Genomic DNA, 5,694 nt, shown 5'->3' on the forward strand with positions numbered 1-5,694 from the left:
TGGTAGAAAGGATATTTAATGCGGGTGGTTTCACAGTTCCCACACAGCAGTAATGTTTTTTTGTTTTTTTCTCATTTTCTGCCAGAGCCCACCCTCATTCCCAAAACCTATTTATTCTCCTCAACTGCTTTAATTACAGTACCTTACCTGGAATTAAAAACACGTCCCCCTGAGCTACCTAAGGTTTGTTTTACCAAACAAAACGAACCGAGGAGTCGTTCCCAGGAGTGAGGATACAGCTGTGTTTCCTCTCCATAATTCCGCGCCCATTTTTGGAGCGGTGCGTTAGAAGAAGATAACAATGACACGCAGAAGAAAAAGAAAAAAACTTGAGTTTATTTTCCGAGCCTTACTTTCAGTTCTTCTTCTTCTTCAGTATTTTTCTTTGTTTGACATGTGAAAACTGTAAGCTGTTCTGCAGTTTCCATGATGGAAACATGCTATTTTTTCTGACATTTCCAAAGTTCACATCAAATTCACTTGGCTTGTGACATTTACGGGGATGTTCGTGTTCTGTGCGCCGCACTACGCTAACTGTGAACCAGGAATCCCATGCAGAGACCGCTATTGTACGAAAAGGCAGCAAACAGTGGGAGCACGTGAAAGGTTAGGGAGGTGGAGTGGATGAACATGTTCAGAGACACGCTAAGACAGACAGAGAGACAGAGACAGACAGCATTGTTAGAGCTGTCAGTGTCTGGGGATGGAGCTGGAACTAATGGCCTCTCAGTCCACAGCTGGCAGCTTTAATCAGCCCTCAGACAAACACTGTTTGCTCCACATACTGCTCTAAGCTCTGTGGAGTTCTGTCAGATCTGGTGTGGACGGCCGGGACACGTGGCGACGTCTCCTGATGCTAACGTTGTGTCCTAATGCTAACAGAGACGGAACCTGTCAGGAGAACTTCTAAATAGTGCTGAGGTGCCAGGACATATCCATTATCAAACCCAAAAACTCACCTTTCTACACATCCAGCCATGGATGGATCCATTTCATCAGGGATTATCAACTAGTGGCCCGCGGGTCAAATTCGGCCCACTGAACCTTCCAATCCAGCTAGCAACTTGATTCCAAAATTGTGGGGATAAAATGAAAATATATATATATCCATAAATGTGATCACCTGGTTGTGTTTTTGATGCTCCTGAAAAATCCAACTGAGTGACATTCTCAACACGACACAGTATTTTTGTCTCTAACTTTCTGTAATCTCACATCAACATCGTGGATGTTCACACTTCATCTCGTCTCTTTTTCATAAACCCCAAACGTCTTCATCTGAAGGAGAATTAATTCGCTCTTTGAAACGCCCCGTCTTTAGTGTCGTACAGGAACAAAGCCGTACCTTTGCTGCTGTGTTTCATTAATCATCAAATGTGCGTCTGATGAGATATTTCAAACGTGCACACATTTACTTTGTGCACGTCTGAAATACTCCAAGATCTGTCCAGTGTTGATTGGTTCCAATGCTGGCTGCTGGCTTCCATTTAAAACAAAGTAAAATGACTGAAGGGGGGGGGGGGGGGGGGGGTCTTTCAGAGGGGGTGTAATGTTGTACTCAAAATTTGTAAAACTGTGATGAAATCATTGTGGTAGAAGAGATAATATCACAGCTGTGCTGGTGATCGGTTCCACAGCGCAGCAGGGCCGGAACTGATGCCAACTCAAATCATACGGCAACCGATAACAAAACGGCTGACACTCAGCGGAGTGCTGCACGCCTGTGTCTCCACTGTCCCCTCTGACTCACAGACCACCAGGTCTGAGGAGAGCCTGGAACCGATCAAGAATTCACACAAGGAACCAGGAACACACTGGCATGTAAACTTCATACAGAAAGACCACTGGGAATCAAACAGGTGATGGTTTAGATGTAAAGTCAGAGCACTCACCACTGTTCCACCGTGTCCATCTAGAGCAGTGGCCGTCACATGTTATGGACCCAGAACTCCTGCAGTGACCCTACGGTTTCCCCTCATTCTCCTTCTTTTTCTTCTTCTGCAGAACAGATGTGAGAAAGGACTCATTCAGGGGAAATGCATTAAAAGCTGTATTTGGTGCAGTGGTTTTTAAGACTGTCACATCATTCACGGATAATGAATGCACTCCTTCACCGTGTCATCTTCATCTCTGCTGAACAGAACGGTGTTCTATGGCACTGTGATAACACGTCTAGTGCTCCAATACTACCATCTAGCGGTCAGAGAGGGAGACCCACCAAACCCTTCGTGAGACGTTTAGGGTTCTGAAGCATAAATAAAGCTGTTGCTGATGGTGTCACGGTGTTAAATCAGTGAAAAGAACTATTAGTTTAATGAGCCATATTTAACAGAGATGCAGATGAACTGTGACGGAATGATGATGAAGAGGTGACAGCTGAGGAGAGTTCTGTTTCACACTAATATGAGGGTTAGAGGAAAAGTTCTGAGACAAACTGAAAAAAAAAGAGTGAGTTTCCTACATTCCCTCAGACTGAGTCCATGCTGTGTTTCCATCAGAGAATTCTTTCTTTTTAGAATTTTGCAGAGTGACTTTGACACCAGGACCTGAACTCATGTTCTAGTTTTTGTTTTGTTTTTTTTTACTTTCACTTTTAAAAGACACATTTTTTTGGCGCTCCATCAAAACCTGCTTCACAGCTGCAAAAATGTTGACAGATTTTGGTTTAAAAGGTTAAACAAAAAAATCATGTTTGCTCCAACTTCTCTACTCAACATGTGTCAAGGATTAAAAAAAAAAAATTTGTCAAAGCTGCCGCAGTCACCTGAGTGACGAGTTTTATAAAAAAGATAAAAAAGAGTTAAATCAGACAAGTCGTCCTTCAAAATAAAAGTCTGAAAAGTCCAAATAGTTGTTTTGTAAGCAGGAGAATTGACTTGGGTGAGTCAGTGCTGGGTGAGGAGCGTGGGAGGAAGGGCTGCATGTAAAAATATGATAGGACTCGGTCTGAGCGCCATCTGCTGTGTGTTACACAGACGATGAGTCATTCCACTTGGCAGAGAACGGGTCAAAGCAGAACCTTCTCTCTGGCTTCGTATCGACAAACCCACAGATAAGCACATGAGCTGATATGTGCACACGCTGCCAGTTTCCCATCATGCATCTGTCGTGTGTACACAGTGAAGAGAAAAGTTTTTTTTTTACGACATGGAGATAGTTTATTTGTTGTGGTCTTTCAATGCACAGACACCACTGAACCACCGGGGGGGGGGGGTGGACTCGCCCTCAGGTCGCAGTAAAGATTACTTTAAGAACCCGACTGAACCGGTCTGTTGGTGGAAAAGTATTTCAAAACAATAACCTTCTCCACGCGCTAACGTGAGGAAATTGCGTTGTTGGACTCCAGAGCTGGAGGGACACGAAGACGGATGAGGTTTTCCTCATTTCTTCCCTCTCTTTATTTACCAGGTTACTGTCAAAATGACTTTGACCAACAGGGGTCTGAACCTGTGGCTCGTGGGCTAGGACAGTGGTTATAATCCCTGGACTAACATGTATAAGACAAAGAGCTGTACGGTGGACGGGCGGTTAATGCTTGTGCCTTACAGCAAGAAGGTCACATGTTCGAACCCCTGATCTTTCTGTATTGAGTTTGCAAGTTTTGTTTTGTCTATGTTTGTGTGTTTGTGTGTGTGTAAGTGTATAGATGTGAGTGTGAACGGTCATCAGTCTTGTGTTCAGCCCTGTGATTGGCTGAAGCTCCTCACATGATCCTGATGATGAACAACTGGTTAAAGAGAAGTAAACGACTGGTAAATAATACATGATTAAAGTGCAAATAAAACATGGATGACATTTTATAAAATATTAATGAGAGATTACTTTTAACACTGGAGTACACACACCAGGAGAGTACACACACGAGTGGAGAGTACACACACACGAGTGGAGAGTACACACATGAATAGTATTTGTATGTGTTTAGTTTGAAACAGTAGATGAATCAAAGACAAAAAGAAAAAATAACAAGGCTGGAAGACGTTGATTATTTTCTCCAGTGGATAAATGATTGAACTGAAGATGGTCGGGAGTCCGAGTCCGACTCTACTCCACGTCTGTTGCTGCTTATTTCCACAGCCGGGTTAGCTTCAAAGCTAAACTCATGATTTAAGCATAAATTCTCTGCTGGAAATGTTTATACAAGCAGAAGTGATCAGACTTACATTCATACACACAGCAGTACACAGCAGTACACAGCAGTACACAGCAGTACACAGCAGTACTCCGTGCTTTTCCCCGTTGTCCAAACTAAATTAAATTAGGCAGAAAATATTAGATCAGAAATGTTATTTCTGGAGAGGACAGAAGCAGGAGGAGAATGCAGAGTTTGTTTTTTTTCTTCACTGTGTTTTTGTCTTATCATCACTTTACTTTTAGAGCACCTGACTCTGTCAGACGGTAATGGTCTCCCTAAATGTTCATGCCTGCATACGTGTGCACATTTTAAGGAGGCGGAAAACACTTTAAATAGGTACTGAAAGAAAGTACTCAAAGTTCTATTTAGTGTACTTTGGCGAGTAAAACACTGACGAGAGGAGACTTCAGTAAAAGTGTAACAACTGCAAACACTGATAAATACCAATACACACTGCAGTACTGCAGTTGTGCTCCCAGAACCTCCAGCAGTCCGCTGCTCCTCAGGCAGGTCGAGGAGTGTGAACACGCAGGGTTAACTGGGCTCGTCTGCTCATGTGCAGCTCTGATCAGTGGAGTGGTGTCAGTGATGTGATCACAGGGTTCACCTCCTGTTTAGTCCTGATGCACAGACACGCAGTTGTTTCCAGTAGGAGAATTACAAATGAGACATAAATATTCCCATTTTCTGTTGGCTGAAGAGGAGATGAGGAGAAAACATGAACACTGTCTGTGTTTTTTTTCTCCTTCAGGCTCACTTTGACGGCCCATTTGTCTTTGTTTACCATAATGTAGTGGTTTTAGACTCACACACACACACACACTCATGACCGTGTGTGCCTGCGCACCACCGCGAACAACGTGAAAGTCTGTCGTTGTTAGATTATTCACACTGGCATTTGTCACTTTGTGCTGTCGACTCATTTATCCACATGTTGTTTTGTCTGTGTTTGAAATGTCACAGTGGAAAAATGAGCGGGTGTAGCTGTCAGCGTCTGCCGCCGCGTCGCGCCATATCACGTATGAGCCTTTTCAAATATCTGCACATGGACAGAATAACCTTTATTAAAGGCACACACACACCCCCACAGAAATGGCCCAGAGTGAATTTGAAGCTAAATGGAAAGTGAATAACATATTACTCACAGACACGTTCATCTGTTACTCTGATTACAGACGGAGGAATGAGTGTGCAGAGGAGAGAGGCCTCGTAAAACGGAGACATTACTGCACAGAGGTGCGGGGCTCGCCACGTATTAGAAAAAAATGGCCTCGCCGTCATTAGGTGGTACGCGTCGCTAAGCTGGAGTGCAATCTGGGGGACGGAGGGTTGAGGGGGGGGCGGGGGAGGACGCAACGTCCCAGGGCTCCCGATCCTGGCTTGTATTCCATCACAGGCTGCTTGCACAACAAGCCTATTCCCTAATTGGTGCTTTAGCTTTTAAATTGCCAGCGTTTGCTCACAGCCAAGAAGTCGTGCGAAATGATAATGTGAAAACTCCCAGCCTTTTTATAGGAAATGAAAGGGAGAAAGAAAATCTGCATTAAGCACAAAGTTTC

General features: G+C 43.9%; 1 protein-coding gene across 6 annotated transcripts in view; it reads left to right on the forward strand.

Moving 5' to 3' along the window:
• astn1 (astrotactin 1) overlaps nucleotides 1-5,694 on the forward strand; it is a 173,484-nt gene that overhangs the window by 150,137 nt on the left and 17,653 nt on the right. The window lies entirely within an intron of this gene.

The sequence above is a fragment of the Cynoglossus semilaevis genome, chromosome 20 (genome assembly GCF_000523025.1).
Source record: "Cynoglossus semilaevis isolate Cse_v1.0 chromosome 20, Cse_v1.0, whole genome shotgun sequence".
NCBI classification, from domain to species: domain Eukaryota; kingdom Metazoa; phylum Chordata; class Actinopteri; order Pleuronectiformes; family Cynoglossidae; genus Cynoglossus; species Cynoglossus semilaevis.